This window comes from Callithrix jacchus, chromosome 1, assembly GCF_049354715.1.
Source record: "Callithrix jacchus isolate 240 chromosome 1, calJac240_pri, whole genome shotgun sequence".
Lineage (NCBI taxonomy): Eukaryota > Metazoa > Chordata > Mammalia > Primates > Cebidae > Callithrix > Callithrix jacchus.
The window spans coordinates 216,503,383-216,518,599 of NC_133502.1; the positions used below are offsets into that span (position 1 = coordinate 216,503,383).

A 15,217-nucleotide genomic window follows, 5' to 3' on the forward strand; every position below is an offset into this window, starting at 1 on the left:
AGATTTCTCTGTGAACCAATTTATAGCATATGTAATATAATCAGAGAACGAGAGCTGAGGGAAGCCTCTGCAATCAGCCAGTCTAATCCCACAGTTAATGGGTCAGGAAACTGAAACCCAGAGACAAGACCTGGTCTGCCCGAGGTCACCCATGGACTCAGAGGCTAAGCTGCAGCTTTTTAGAACTGCACAAATAGGGGCCAAGCATGTCTTCTGATATAGCACAATCCATCTGTCCATCCAGCCACCCATCCATCAATCAATCCATCATCCATCTTCCATCTCTCCATCCATCCATCATCTATCATGCATTCATCCATCTATCATCTATCCACACCATCTATCCATCCATCTATCCATTCATCCATCCATCCATCCTTCCATCTACATGTCTCTCCATCCATCCATCTACACATCCATCCATCCATCCATCTACACATCCATCCATCCATCCATCCTTGCATCTACACATCCATCCATTCATTCTTCCATCTACACATCCATCCATCCATCCATCCTTGCATCTACACATCCATCCATCCATCCTTGCATCTACACATCCATCCATCCATCCTTGCATCTACACATCCATCCATTCATTCTTCCATCTACACATCCATCCATCCATCCATCAATCTACACATCCATCTATCCATCCTTTCATCTACACATCCATCCATCCTTACACATCCATCCATTCATTCTTCCATCTACACATCATCCATCCTTACATCTGCACATCCATCCATCCATCCATCTACACATCCATCCATCTATCCTTGCATCTACACATCCATTCATCCATCCATCCTTACATCTACACATCCATCCATCCATCCATTTACCCATCTTTGCATCTACACATCCATCCATTCATTCTTCCATCTACACATTCATCCATTCATCCTTACATCTGCACATCCATCCATCCATCTACACATCCATTCGTCCATCCATCTATACATCCATCCATTCTTCCATCTATCCATCCATCCATCCATCATCCATGTATCTACCATTCACCCATCTATCAATCCACACATCCATTTATCCATTCAACATTCAACATCCATCCATCTGTTCATCCTTGCAACAGCTGAGAGAGGTGTGTTGTCCCTTTGATTGTATATGGGTGGAAATGATTGCATATGGGTAGGAATGAAAGGTATATGTGTATATATATATATATATATATATATATATATATGTATATATTTGTGTGTGTGTGTATATATCTTCTATTGGGATTGCAGGGACTCCAGGAGAGAGGATAGGTGAAAGTCACCTAATTGGAAGCCCTTGTTGGCTGGGGTGGGGGTGAGCAGGGCTGTGCATGTGCTACAGGCACTGTAAGCCTAAGGTCAGAATCCAGGTTAAAGAGAGTTCACCGAGTGCAAAGTTGAGGATGAGCCCCCCCGGGAAGCGCAGATTCCGAAGAGTGGTGGTCGGTGTTCTGAAGCGCAGAAGTTTGGGATCTCTTCCATAAACAAAGTTCAGGGAAGCGGAACAGAATTTCAGCACCCTTCTACTTAAGGCTTAATGTGTGGTTACAACAGTCCGATTAGTCGAGGTAGTCTTTTTCTTTCAGAAAAGGCATATTTAACATTCTACATGGAAGACGTGACAGTCATGGGGTCTTGAGCGCTGTCTGGTCTGAACTGGGTACGGGGCGATAAAGCAGGCAGTGAATCCATAGCAAAGTCCTGGGTTGGAAGGGGGAGGCCTGGTACAAGGGCAGCGAGGAAGAGAGTTCATCTGTAATCTAAGAAGTGGAATTCCAAGCATGCCGCACAACTGTCTCCAGGGCTTAGCCTCTCCATTGCATGATACATAGACAGGGTCCTGATAGTTTCTTCACACATCTTAGCGAGGTGGGGATGCAGTTAAGGATGAGTGTCTGGTGGAATGGTCACAGGATGAAGCTGGACTGAGAAAGCTTAAAGAGGAGGGGCAGGAGCTCAGAGCAATCACAACATCCCTCTGAAAAGGTAAAAAGGACTCTTACCACATACAGAATGAACACTCCTCAAGATGAACTTACCTCACTGAACAGGGAGGTGCTGGCAGGACAGTGAACCCCATTCAAAGGCGAATTTGAGGAACTGGTGTTTACAGCGTAAGCCAGAAAGGCAAGCTGAAATAAGGTTGCTCCGTGAAAGGCAAAGCTGGTTGCTGACCTCCAGGGCAGTGAAATCATCGCCTGCAGTGTTATCTTCTTCACCAGGTAGAAGCCATTTGCATCTTTGCCAGGCAGAAATCCACAGCTTGACCAGCGATTTCAGAGTCTGGACGCAATCAGTGGGAAGGGAACATCTCTGAAGGACCAGCTCTCGCCTGTGTGGGCTGCTAGACGGTACCCTCCAGTGGCGTCGCAAGCCAGCCTTTTGCTTATCCCCAGGTCTTGGATGACTTCTATTAAGCAGAGGCGGACTCTGGAGTTGGAGTGTCATGTTCACATCTCACCTTTGCCTCTAGCAGGTGGCTGTGGGACAGCCCCTTCTCCCTGCTCTGAGCTGGGCTTCCTCATCTGAGGATGAGTATGGGGGATAGGGACGGTCATTGTGCATACATAGTAGGTCAGTCCCGAAGATTGAATGAAGTCTACATATGAAGTGCCTGGGCCAGCCACAACTCAATAAGTGTCAGGGATAATTACAGCAGCGTTTGAATATTAATGTAGGCAAGTCTCAGCATCACGAAGACTTTAAATAGCCACTGGCCTGATGCCAAAGCTACTGAAGAGGCCGTGATGGGAGAATGGCTTTGAAAGGCATCGATTCCCGTTTATAGAATGAATTGATGAAAACTCAGAGCTGGTGGGGAGGCAGCCGCCATCTCTACTCCGGACCCTGGGGCTTCTGGCAGGAATGCTTGGTGTGAGCAGGTTTGAGTGGTCAGATGTGTGCTTGACAAGACATGGTAGGCATCTGGGATGAGGAGGAGCCAGAACCCACAGAGCGTCAGGGGACAGGCAGGAAGGAGACCATGCGGGCTGCGTGGGGCTGGGTGGCCTTCCTACCACCCTGTCCTATCCAGGCCTCTGCTCTCAGGGACTCTTTGTCCCGGGACCAGGGCATGAGATCTGCCAGGATGGGGCTTACTGGGCATTCTGGGCTCCCAGTGGCAGCACCTGGTCACCCTTGCCATCCGTTGGTATTTCTTCCTTCCAATTCGCCTCTCAGCCGCATGCTGTCTGGCACTGGGCTGGAGCCTGGGCATCCCGTCCACTCAAATCTCTGTGATTTGGAAGGCAGCCCGTCTATTCTAAGCAACCCAGTGTCTCCCCAATCCTGCCAGCATCACCTAAGGTGCCGGCATGCTGAGTCAGGCTGCCCTGATGGCACTCTGGCTGCAGGGAAGCTGAGTGCCACCCTTGCTGATGGGGGCCACACAGTCCTGCTCTCACCCTGTGAGGAAGGCAAGCCCAGCTCCTGCCTGATGGGGCGTCCTCCCTTCGTCCCTGGAGCCTGAGACACAAAGCAAGGCAGAACTACCCAACCTGCCTTCCCTCCGCCCAGAGGGGCAGCTGCTGTGACCCTGTCGGTCCCACAGGACAGCCCGGGAAAAGCACGGTGCTTGCTTTCCCTCTTTGAGCCCACAGCCCTGGACCTGGAAGAGACATTCATCAGGCATCCCTCCTGGCTCTCTTCCCTCTCACCTGTAAACCTAGGTGCTTGCTGGTTCTGGCAAGAGGACCCTGGCAGTCTTGGTTCATTTGGGCAGCTAGAGCAAAATACCCTAAACTGAGGGCTGGAAGTCCAAAAACAAGACACCAGGCAGGTTCAGATGTGGTGAGGGCTTCCTGCTTCAGGGATGCGGCCTTCTTGCTGTGTCCTTATTTGGGGATGAGCAGACAGGCTCCCAGAGCCTCTTTAATAAAGGTTTGAATTCCCATTCATGAAGAATCCCCCCTTACCACCTAAGCTTCCAAAGGCCCCATCTTTTAAGACTATTGCACTGGGATTAGGTGTCAACAAAAGAATCTAGTGGAGATGCAAACATTCAGACCACAGGGAGGGCTGATGGAGCCTGGTGTTAGGGTTCCGCAAAAGACACAGCAGCTCTGGGTCTCTATTTACTGCGGGAAAGCAGTTAATGCCAGGAACCGTGTGTCTGCGGCATCCAGCAGAGCTTGGAGGAGCAGGCTCTGGACTCTGCTCCAGAAATGGAGCCCAGGCCCCACCCAAGCCAGCCCCACCATGTCATGTCTCCACCTTACTCATCCAAGAAGGCAAGGAGGAAGGAGCCGCAGCTGAGACGTGGCTTGGAGAACCAACCTGCCCGCAGCTGAGACGTGGCTTGGAGAACCAACCTGCCCGCAGCTGAGACGTGGCTTGGAGAACCAACCTGCCCGCAGCTGAGACGTGGCTTGGAGAACCAACCTGCCCGCAGCTGAGACGTGGCTTGGAGAACCAACCTGCCCGCAGCTGAGACGTGGCTTGGAGAACCAACCTGCCCGCAGCTGAGACGTGGCTTGGAGAACCAACCTGCCCGCAGCTGAGACGTGGCTTGGAGAACCAACCTGCCTCTGCAGCTGCGACATGGCTTGGAGAACCAACCTGCCTCTGCAGCTGTGACCCAAGCATCTGGATGCTGTTCTGTGGCCACAACTGGCTCCCGACACTCAGGAAGGTGGAGATCAAGATCTGGAAGGTTCCACAGCTGGGCTCACCAGCAGCGGCTGCTATGGAGGCAGGAGGTGGTGTCAGTGATGTGGCCCATTTTGCCTCCAGTACCTTACAGGCAAGTGGGTCTGGGAAATGCGGCTTTCCAGCTTTTGGACTCTACAGCCTCACGGGCACATGAGAAGGAGCTGAAGGATGCTGGTGCTGACCTGCCAACCCACCGACCCGCCATGCCCAGGTAAGTCCCCCTGTCTGTCAGGTGTGGCCTTCACGTGGCTTCCCTCCTTTCCATCTGTGTTCCTTCATTTATCAAAATGCCGACACCCATCCCATGGTAATCTCTGTCTTGGGCACGTAGCCTCAGAACAGCGAGGAAGGGTGTGCCTCTGCAGCTACAGAGCCAGCATCCCTGAGCAGCGAGTCCCCCATACCTGTCCAGACGAAGAGCCTGGCGCTCCTGTGGGAAACCTGATTTGGCCAAGGTCACAAGCCAGTTAAGTGCAGGAAGTAGGTGGTCCTGGTTTCCCTGAGAGCAGGGTCCTTGTGTTTCTGCGGCGCTGGTCCAAGCCATGGGCTTGGGCTTCTCTCTTCTGGGTTCAGCCCAGTCTGCACCAGCTCCCCTTGGAGTGGTAGATGCCTTCAGTCCTTTGCCGAATGAGAGAGGGACTGGCATGTCCCTCATCCTGTGCCCCGGGGAACTCAGGCCAATAAGGTGGGTTAGGGATATCTCTCCTCCAGATGCCCAAAGACCCCAAGGCCTAAGCACCCTGTCCCCCATGACTCAGGCTCAGTCCCCCAACAGCCCCTTATCCCTGAATTCCAGACTCCAGGGACGGGAGAGAGGGCAGCTGCTGTGTGTCCTGGCGAGGGGCTCAGATACCCAATTCAAATTCCCTCCAGTCCTCAGGTGACAGGCGGGCGGCCCTTTCTTCTGCAGAGGGAAACCTTGGAATTGGAATGCAGGCAGAGCAGGTTTGAATTCTGACTCAGCCGTGTTTGCTCTGTGACTTTGGATGGGACTGCTTAACTTCCTGGAGGCCTCCATTTCCCCCCCTGTAAACTGGAGGAGATTTTGACAACTTCCATGTAGGATTCTGTGTGCTCTGTGAAACAGGGCAGGAGTGTCCAGCATGGTCCCTGGCTCAGGGCAGTGCCCACTTAGAGGGGGGTGTCCAGCATGGTTCCTGGCTCAGGGCAGTGCCCACTTAGAGGGGGGTGCCCAGCATGGTCCCTGGCTCAGGGCAGTGCCCACTTAGAGGGGGGCTGCCCTTGGCCTTGGCTCCTGATCCCCATGCCCCTGTATTTCCCTGAACAGAAGCAAGGGCTGTGGGAGCAGGTAGTGCTGGTGCTTTGGAAGAGGAAGGAACACTGCTCAGGGGGACCTGGGCCAGAGGCTGCAGGTACAGTGTTGAGTCCCAGGAGGCCATCTTGCCCCTGTGGCCACCTCCTCCTGGCAGTCAGCTCACAAGGTGTGGCCAGGCAGAGACTCAGAGGAACAGAGATGAGTCCTGGCTCCACCTTCAGCCTCCCCCTGTTCTTCCCAGTGTGTGGCCCTTCCAGGCGAAGGCTACAGCAGGCAGAGGTGCAGATTCGAGGCCTAGAGAACTGTGGGGACTGGGGTCTGCCTTGACCCTAGAAAACCACGGAGGCGGCAACCTCCTTGACACCTGCAGCTGGAGAACCTTCCGGTCCACCCAGGTGTGCTCCACCCTCACGGCTCTCTCCACACCTCTGCAGAGGCCTCCAAAATACTCCCTCATCGAGACCCAGTAAAGCCAGGTGCTTGCGGCCCAATGGGAAGGAGCACAGAAGTAAGCCCCAGAGCTGGCAGGCGACCTACGTGTGAGCCGCGGGACAGTCAGCCATCCGAGCAGCAGGCAGAGCCACCTGGGTGCTCATGTTGAGTGGGGGGCTTCCACCTAGCTCTTCCAGGAGGACTTGGGAGTTTCTGGGCACTTCCCCAGCAAGTGAAGGACTGATGCCCTGATTCTGTTGTCTAGTGAGGCCCCTGCTTCCCTGCCGGTGATTACAGGGCAGGAGGCGTGAGGCTTGGGAACAAGCTGGTCGTGGATGCAGAGAACATTTCGTAGATTGGGAAACAGTGGCTGCATCCTCCCAAATCCAAGGGACAGTGTGCCCAGGCCCCCGCCTCGCTGGGCAGTTGTGATGCCTTCTTGTAGGGATACCTTGCAAGCAGTCCGATTCCAGAGCGTCGGCCAGGCAGGAGGGAGGCACAAGGGGACCCAGTGCGGTCACGGGAGCCTTCTGATCCCACTACGTGGGTGTGATCTCTGAGGCATGTCATGTCCCAAGCAAGTTGAATGCTCACTCCCCTGCTGCGGGGTTGACACCCTGGTGTTTGTGCCCTGCCAGATGTGAATAGATTTGCCGACAGCGCTTTTGCTGTTGCCATATTCTGCCACTATTGTGGTTTTATGGTATCGATCTTAATTGCATCAAAAGGAAGGGGGAGACAGGTTGGGATCAAACATCAAAGTGTTCCAAACGTGAGCAGCTACACAGTCTCCTGTGAGCACAAGGCCTGCATGCGGGCTTGTTCGTATGAAGGCTGCTCCTTACCGGGCCATGCTTGTGAATCCAAGTAGGCACGGTGTCCCGGAAGAGGGCAGGAGGAAAGTGAGGAAAATGCAGATGGATCTAGCTCTGGGAGCCTTGGGAAAGTCGGTTGTTTTCCTGTTTCCTCATCTGCACAATGGGAATTGAATTGTGATGGTGAGAAGTTAGTGCAGTGGCTGAAGGGCTGAATATGCAGGTGCACAGGGCAGGAACCTTTCCACAGCCCTTCTCTGTGCCTGTGTGCGGCCCACTGCTCACCCCCGGAGCTGCTCAGCTGCCGCCTTCCTGACTTCGGGAGCTGGTGTCCCAGGACTCTCAAAACAGAGCTGCAGGTGCTCAGGGGTACACAGCTGGCTCTGTGCAACGCGGTCTTCCTCTCAGAGCTTCCATTTCCCTGTCCTTCAGATGATTCCAGGACTTGGCCGGGATGGCCTAAAGGTTCCCGTCAGCTTGGCTGAGGCTTGGGCAGGCTTCTTCCCGACTTGCGGCCCCTGACCTCCCTTTGCTCGGAGCAGGGGCTTTAGAGAAATCGCAGTTGCAAGTCTGTCTCTGCCCTTTTAGGATGGAAATCTACAACCCAGGAATGTATTTCTCGAGGACCTGGGAGCAGTCCCTTCAAACATGATCATTAGGAAGACTGTGCCTCCGGCTCCCAGTCCCTGAGGGAGGGGAGCCTGATGTTGATGAGGGGCTACTGGCAAACACACGGCCTGACTGCATCGGCCCACCTTACCCCCTCCCCACCATCCTCCAGGACTTCACCCCCAGCTCACTCCAGAGCTGCAACACCCTCCCACCTCTTGTTTCAGTGGAGTTGAGGTCAGTCTCTCGGTGAGCAAGAGTCTTAGATAAAACCTTCCTTCCCTGTTTGACTCTGACCAGTGCGGTTTTTTTTAACACTCCACCATTTAGTGTTACGTATTTTTTCAGCTGTGCAGCCTCAGTCTCTCTTCAGACTTCACGTGTTTGCTGGAAGTCCCTGGGCCACCCTCCTCCTCCCCCACCCTCCTTTCTAAATGCCTCCTTCCCATTTTTCAGTGCTCTTCTGCTGATTGCCCCTCCCTGCCCTCGACCCTAAGCCCGATGAGCTTAGCTCTCTTGTTTTGCTACCGGGGCTGCTCTTCAGGCACAGGGTCGAAGTTGGGTGAACTCATGAATTTACGGCTTCCTGTTTTCAAGTCCAGCCGTGGCATGTATACAGAGCTGCCAGTCCTGGGCTTATTTCAAACTCAGCAGAGGAAAGAAAGCTTAGAATTGCCCCCGTCATCCCCCAAGACACCACTTTCCCTCCTTGCTTTTCTGCTTCTCAAACGCCTCGGTGTCCCCTGAGCCCTGACAAGGCAAAGCTGAGCCAGTCTTTGTCCCCATCTGTATCGACTCCAACTTCCCTGCTGTTACGAACAAAGTTCGCTCCTCTCCACTTGTATGCTGAAGGTCTAGTTTCCAGTGTGACTACATTGGAGATGGGGCCTTTAAGGAGGAAATTAAGGTTAAACATAGTTCTAAGGGTGGGGACTGGACTTGATAGGACTGGAGTCCTTATAAAAAGAGACATCAGAGGTTTCCCTCTGCTACCTGAGGACACAGTGAGGAGGCTGCCACCTAAAAGCTGGAAAGAGCCCTTGTCAGGAACCAAACCAGCTGGAACGTTGACCTTGGACTTAGAGCCTCCAGAACATGAGGGAGTAACCATTCGGTGGTAACTTGCTATGCAGCCTGGCAAACAAACACCCACACTTCCCACTGGGGTTGCTGCCTCCTCCTAACCGCTTCCCACCTGTGTCTCTCATGCACTCAGTGAGTTGGAACCCAGAAGCCACACAGGAAGCCCCACGTGAGTGGTAGCTCCTCCTGTGCAACTGCTGTCATTGTTTATTATTTATTCATTCATTCATTTCTGGGTGTGCAACATACATAACAAAACATTTACCATCTTAACTGTTTTTGAATATACAATCCGGTGGCATTTAGTACCTTCACGTACAACCATTACCAACATCCGTCTCCGGAACGTTTTTATCTTCCCAAACTGAAGCTCTACAGCCACCAAACACTAACACCCCATTTCCTCCACGGCCCCTGGCACCCACCATCCTATTTTTTGTCTCTGTGAATTTGCTTCCTCTAGGGACCTCACGTAAGTGGAATCATGCAGTGTTTTTTCTACCTCTGAGCATTGTGCTCTCCTGAAAAGCAGTTCATAAAGGTGGGTGAAGCTTTTGGGTGACATTGCTTTTCTCTCCAGTCCCTGCCCCAAGAGTCCGTGCATGCTTCAAACGCAGGTTTACCAAAGTGTTTTCTTTTTAGAGTCACTGTCTCAGCATGCTGAGGGCTGAGCTCCTTGAGGGAACTGGCCTCATCATCAAGGGAGAGAGAGGTTTTAATGACTGACCACACACCCGCAGTTTTCAGGCGGAGCCCAGTTTCCCATCTCGGGTAACACTCAGAAGCCCTGACATGCAGGTACTCTCAGTCCATTGCAGGAGAGAAGCTGAGGTTAACAACGTGTCCAAAATCATGTGGCCATTCAGGGCTACGTCTGTGCCGTCAGTTTCTTGAAGCATTTGGAGGGGCTGGAATGAGCCGTCTGGACATCTGTCCATTATATGCCTGATACCTGATATGAATAAGGCAGTGAAAGGTGCTAGAGTTTTCAAAGGATGAAAAAATACATAGAATGTGAGATAATCTGTTCTCACATGACTGTAAAGATAATACCTGAAGCTGGGGATTTATTAATGAAAGAGCTTTAATTAACTCACAGTTCCGCATGGCTGGGGAGGCCTCGGGAAACTTACAGTCATGGCGGAAGGGGAAGGGGAAGCAGCACCTTCTCCACCAGATGGCAGGAGAAAGAAGCGTGAGCAGAGGAGGAACTTGCCAGATGAGAACTCACACACTCTCAGAAGAACAGCATGGGGGAAACCACTCCCATGATTCAGTCACCTCCCACTAGGTTCCTCCCTCAATACCTGGGGATTACAGTTCAAGATGAGATTTGGGTGGGGACACAAAGCCTAACCATATCAGATGCCTCACTGAGCCCTTGCAGAGTCCGGTCCAGCCCAGCGTGCTGGGCAGTTAGATCAGTGAGGTGGCATTTGGAACAGGCTGGAAGCTTTCCTGTGTGACAATGGCATTTTCTCTTCTGCAAAACAGGCAAGTGAGGAAGGGGAACCCACTGAGATCACGGATTTGCCCTTCTGTGCCCTGATGGAACATCCACTGCCCACAGCATCTGTGCTTGGTGCTGGGTTGCTGAGGTGTAGCCATGAATGTTCTCTGGCAGGGAGAGAGGTGTGGGACCACCCAGAAAGGTGCACGGTGCATAGGCAAGCACTTTGCAAACTCCTGGAGCATGCACATCTGACGGATATTCATTCCAGATTCAGGCAAACACTCCTTGTTCTGCTTTCCACTTTCACTTGAGTCCCTCTCAGCACTGACTGCTGTCATTACAGCATCTTCCTGTGTGTGCTCTTTCTCTCCAAGGCTCTTTCTTTATGAATTTTTAAAAGGACACAGATCTTCAAACAGAGGCTGCCCCTCTGACCAAACAGATCCCAACCCCTGGACTCTGAAGCTTGGGCCCAGTTCTCCTTTTCTCTGGGTTTCAGATCCCATTGTGAAGTTGGGGGTGGGTGTCAGGCAGTCCCTGTGGTATCTGCCTGTCTGCTCCTGCCCTTGGTGGACATCAGCCCTCAATCACAGAACTAGTTTCCAAAGAGCCATCATCTGTGTCTGCAGGGCCCTTCTGATTCAGGACCAGGGAAGCCAGGGTCGAGAGCATCGGTGCCTCTTCTCCGTTTCAAGGACGCTTCTGGGTGTAAAGTTCTCAGAGATGCCGTACATGGATTCCAGCCACTGCAAGATAACCATCGTGTAAATATTCTGATTGTTTTTCTTCCTGTCTGATAAGGTTTTGAAAGTAATAAAGAAAGATGCCCCAAGGAAACAAGATAACGGGATTAAAGTGAGAAAAGGAGAGAACCGCCCAGCAGTGTTTCTGAGATGCTCTCGATGACCTGCAGGCGAATCCTTCCTTTTAATTGTCACTAAAGGGATTATACAATTTCCTCCTCAGATGTAAAGTGTTGTGACCAGCAGAGCGTAATGAAAGTGGATTCCAGAGGGAAAGACAGGGGCTCAGGTGGGCCTTAGAGAATCTGTCTTGGGACGAATCCCATTCTCACACTCCTGTAACATCCTTATCAGAAGGCTGGGAGACCAAGCTGGGGCTGTGGGACTGGGAGTAATTAAAATACCCTTAATTGGAAGACTCTATAATGCCTTCTGCAGCAATGGAGCATGATTACCACCCGTTCCTTGGTCCTCCTGTTGGGAGCCATTGGAAAGACAAGAATTCTTCTCTGTTGGGAGAGTGTTCAAAATGCAGCTTGATTGTGGCTCTGTCCAAGGACACGTCCCTGATAGTGAGGGGAGGAGGACAACTGTAGGAATGTCTCGGGCAGGATAAGGGAGAGATGGAATGAAAGATGGAGTGGATGCCGGGGGTTGAGGCTGACGAACATAGACTCATGGCAGTGGAACCAAACATGTTGGAAGAGTGTATTACTCGTCTGTCTATTGCTGCTGTATGAAATTATCGGAAACTAAGTGACTTAAAAGTATACAGATTTACATGCAAAATGGGTGGTCAGGGCTGCATTCCTTCTGGAGGCCCTGGAAGATGACCCATTTTGTTGCCTTTTTCAGCTTCTAGAGGTCACCTATGTTCCCTGGCTCACGGCCCCTTCATCCTCAAAGCCAGCAGCATGTGATCCTCCAGTCTCTCTCAGCCTGACTTCTGTTTCCAGGCACACTTCTCTTCCTCTGACCCTCCTGCCTCCTTTGCACAAAGACCCTGATTAACTTGGACCCGCCCAGATAACCCGAGATCGTCTCCCCGTGTCCCGTTCCTTAACTGCACATGCAAAGTTCCTTTTGCCATGTAAGGTGACATGTTCACATGTTCCAGGAATTGGGACACAGATGGGAACTTGGACTGGGATGTGGACTAAGACGTGGACTGGAATGTGGGCTGGGATGTGGACTAAGACATAGACTGGAATATGGGCTGGGATGTGGACTAAGACATAGACTGGAATGTGGGCTGGGAAGTGGACTAAGACATGGACTGGAATGTAGACTGGGAAGTGGACTAAGACATGGACTGGAATGTGGGCTGGGAAGTGGACTAAGACATGGACTGGAATGTGGGCTGGGAAGTGGACTAAGACATGGACTGGAATGTGGACTGGGACATGGACTAAGACATGGACTGGAATGTGGGCTGGGAAGTGGACTAAGACATGGACTGGAATGTGGACTGGGACATGGACTAAGACATGGACTGGAATGTGGGCTGGGAAGTGGACTAAGACATGGAGTGGAATGTGGGCTGGGATGTGGACTAAGACATGGACTGGAATGTGGACTGGGAAGTGGACTAAGACATGGACTGGGAAGTGGACTAAGACATGGACTGGGAAGTGGACTGGGAAGTGGACTAAGACATGGACTGGAATGTGGACTGGGAAGTGGACTAAGACATGGACTGGAATGTGGGCTGGGATGTGGACTAAGACATGGACTGGAATGTGGACTAAGACATGGACTGGAATGTGGACTGGGAAGTGGACTAAGACATGGACTGGGAAGTGGACTAAGACATGGACTGGAATGTGGGCTGGGAAGTGGACTAAGACATGGACTGGAATGTGGACTGGGAAGTGGACTAAGACATGGACTGGAATGTGGGCTGGGATGTGGACTAAGACATGGACTGGAATGTGGACTAAGACATGGACTGGAATATGGACTGGGAAGTGGACTAAGACATGGACTGGAATATGGACTGGGAAGTGGACTAAGACATGGACTGGAATGTGGACTGGGAAGTGGACTAAGACATGGACTGGGAAGTGGCCTAAGACATGGACTGGAATGTGGGCTGGGAAGTGGACTAGGCGAAGGACTGGGATGTGAACGTCTTTGCAGGGCTGTTATTCTGTCCATCATGATGGCCAAGCAGAATCCATTAATTAAGATGTCATAGAATCTGTGTTTAAAGGGACAGGGGCAGGAAGGAGCTGAATCCCCAGAGTTTGCTTGAGGTAGGCAGACAACCTGAGGTCAGGAGCTCGAGACCAGCCTGGCCAACATGGTGAAACCTCATCTCTACTAAAAATATAAAAAATAGCCAGGTGTGGAGGCACATTCCTGTAATCCCAGCTACTTGGGAGGCAGAGGCAGGGGAACTGCTTGGACCTGGGAGGCAGAGGTTGTAGTGAGCCAAGATCTTGCCATTGTACTCCAGCCTGGCAAAAAGAGAGAAGCTTCATCTTGGAAAAAAAAAAAACTGTGGTAAGATACTGTTAGCAAATAAACTAGGCATATTAGAATTTTAAAAGGTTTATTTGAGCAGAAAGCTGTTCATGAATACGGCAGCTCCAGATCCCAGGCAATTGTGGGTTCTGTTGAAGGTGCTTGGAGGGAAAGCTTTTGTAGGGTGAATGTGGAAGCAGAGCAAAGAAATTATTTAATTGATGAAAGTAGAGCAGTCCTTCCATTTGAACTCTCTAGCTGGGGGGAGTCCCTGGTGATAGAACTCATACGTATTTGGCTTCCTGTGATTGGCCGAGCTTGTTTCTTCTTCTTCTTCTTCTTCTTTTTGAGACATAGTCTCACTCTGTTGCCCAGGCTGGATTGCAATGGCGTGATCTCAGCTCTTTGCAATCTCCACTTCCTGGGTTCAAGTGATTCTCCCACTTTAGCCTCCCAAGTAGCTGGGATTACGGGCACCTGCAACCATGCCAGGCTACGTTTTTTGGTATTTTTAGTAGAGGTAGGGTTTCACCATCTTGGCCAGGCTGGTCATGAACTCCTGGCCTCAAGTAATCCACCTGCTTCAGCCTCCCATGGTGCTGGGATTACAGGCATGAGCCACCACGCCTGGTCTTGTTTAATTTTGCTTATGTAAGAACCCAAGGCATTAGGGTGGCCTTAGTCCGAGGGCCTCCCTTTTCATTGTTTTAACAATATTACAGAACATAAAATGTGTGGTATTAATCGTTTCAAAGTGGCTGAACTGAAGAGGCATTAAATATGTTCACAGTGCTGAGAAACCATTATCATGTCCCTACAGAAAGGAGTTCCACACCCGTTTCCAGTCACCCCTCATTCCCTCCTCCCCCAGCCCCTGGTGACCATCTACCTACTTGTTATCTCCATGAATTTGCCTATTCTGGATGTTTTATGTAAATGGAATCAAGCACTATGTTGCCCTTTGTGTCTGGCTTATTTCACAGAGCATAACGTTCTCAAGGCTCAGCCACACTGTGGCCTGGGTCAGAACTTCATGCCTGGCTGGGTGCTGTGGCTCACACCTGTAACTCCAGCATTTTGGGAGGCTGAGGCAGGCAGATCACTTGCAATCAGGAGTTCAAGACCAGCCTGGCCTACATGGCGAAAACCCGTCTCTACTAAAAATGCGCAAATTAGCTGAGCGTGGCGGCACACACCCGCAGTCCCAACTACACAGGAGCCTGAGGCAGGAGAATTGCTTCAGCTTGGGAGGTGGAAGTTGCAGTGAGCTGGGATCATGCCATTTCACTCCAGCCTGGGCGACAGAACAAGACTCTATCTCAGAAAACGAATGAACGAACAAGCAAAAAACCATTCCTTTTTATGGAGGAGCGCGACCTTATTTCTTTGTGTAAATATACTACATTTTGTGATATACCACTTGAATTGCTTCTACTTTTTGTCTGTTACGAATAAGCTGCTATGAACCCTCCTATGCAGGTATGTGTTTGAACACTGCTTTTAAGGTCCTAGGCCCATGCCTAGGAGTGGAGAGCTGGTCATACGGTAACTGTGTTAATCCTATCGAGGAGCTGTTGTCATGTTATTATTTGATTTATTTGTTGAGACAGGGTCTCACTCTGTTACCCAGGCTAGAGTGCAGCAGTGAGATCACGGTTCCCTGCAGCCTCATGTTCTCATATTCTTGA

The 15,217-nt window shown here is 51.3% G+C and overlaps 1 long non-coding RNA gene across 5 annotated transcripts in view; it reads left to right on the forward strand.

Annotated features, from left to right (window-relative positions):
• Positions 1-1,222: 1,222 nt before the first annotated feature.
• LOC118147682 (uncharacterized) overlaps positions 1,223-15,217 on the forward strand; it is a 75,881-nt gene continuing 61,886 nt past the window's right edge. For 4 of the 5 annotated variants that reach the window (XR_008475367.2, XR_013527433.1, XR_008475368.2 and 1 more), the window contains exon 1: positions 1,223-11,084. This is a non-coding gene — a long non-coding RNA (uncharacterized LOC118147682). The remainder of the gene's footprint in view (positions 11,085-15,217) is intronic. The other variant, XR_013527436.1, reaches the window with a different exon arrangement.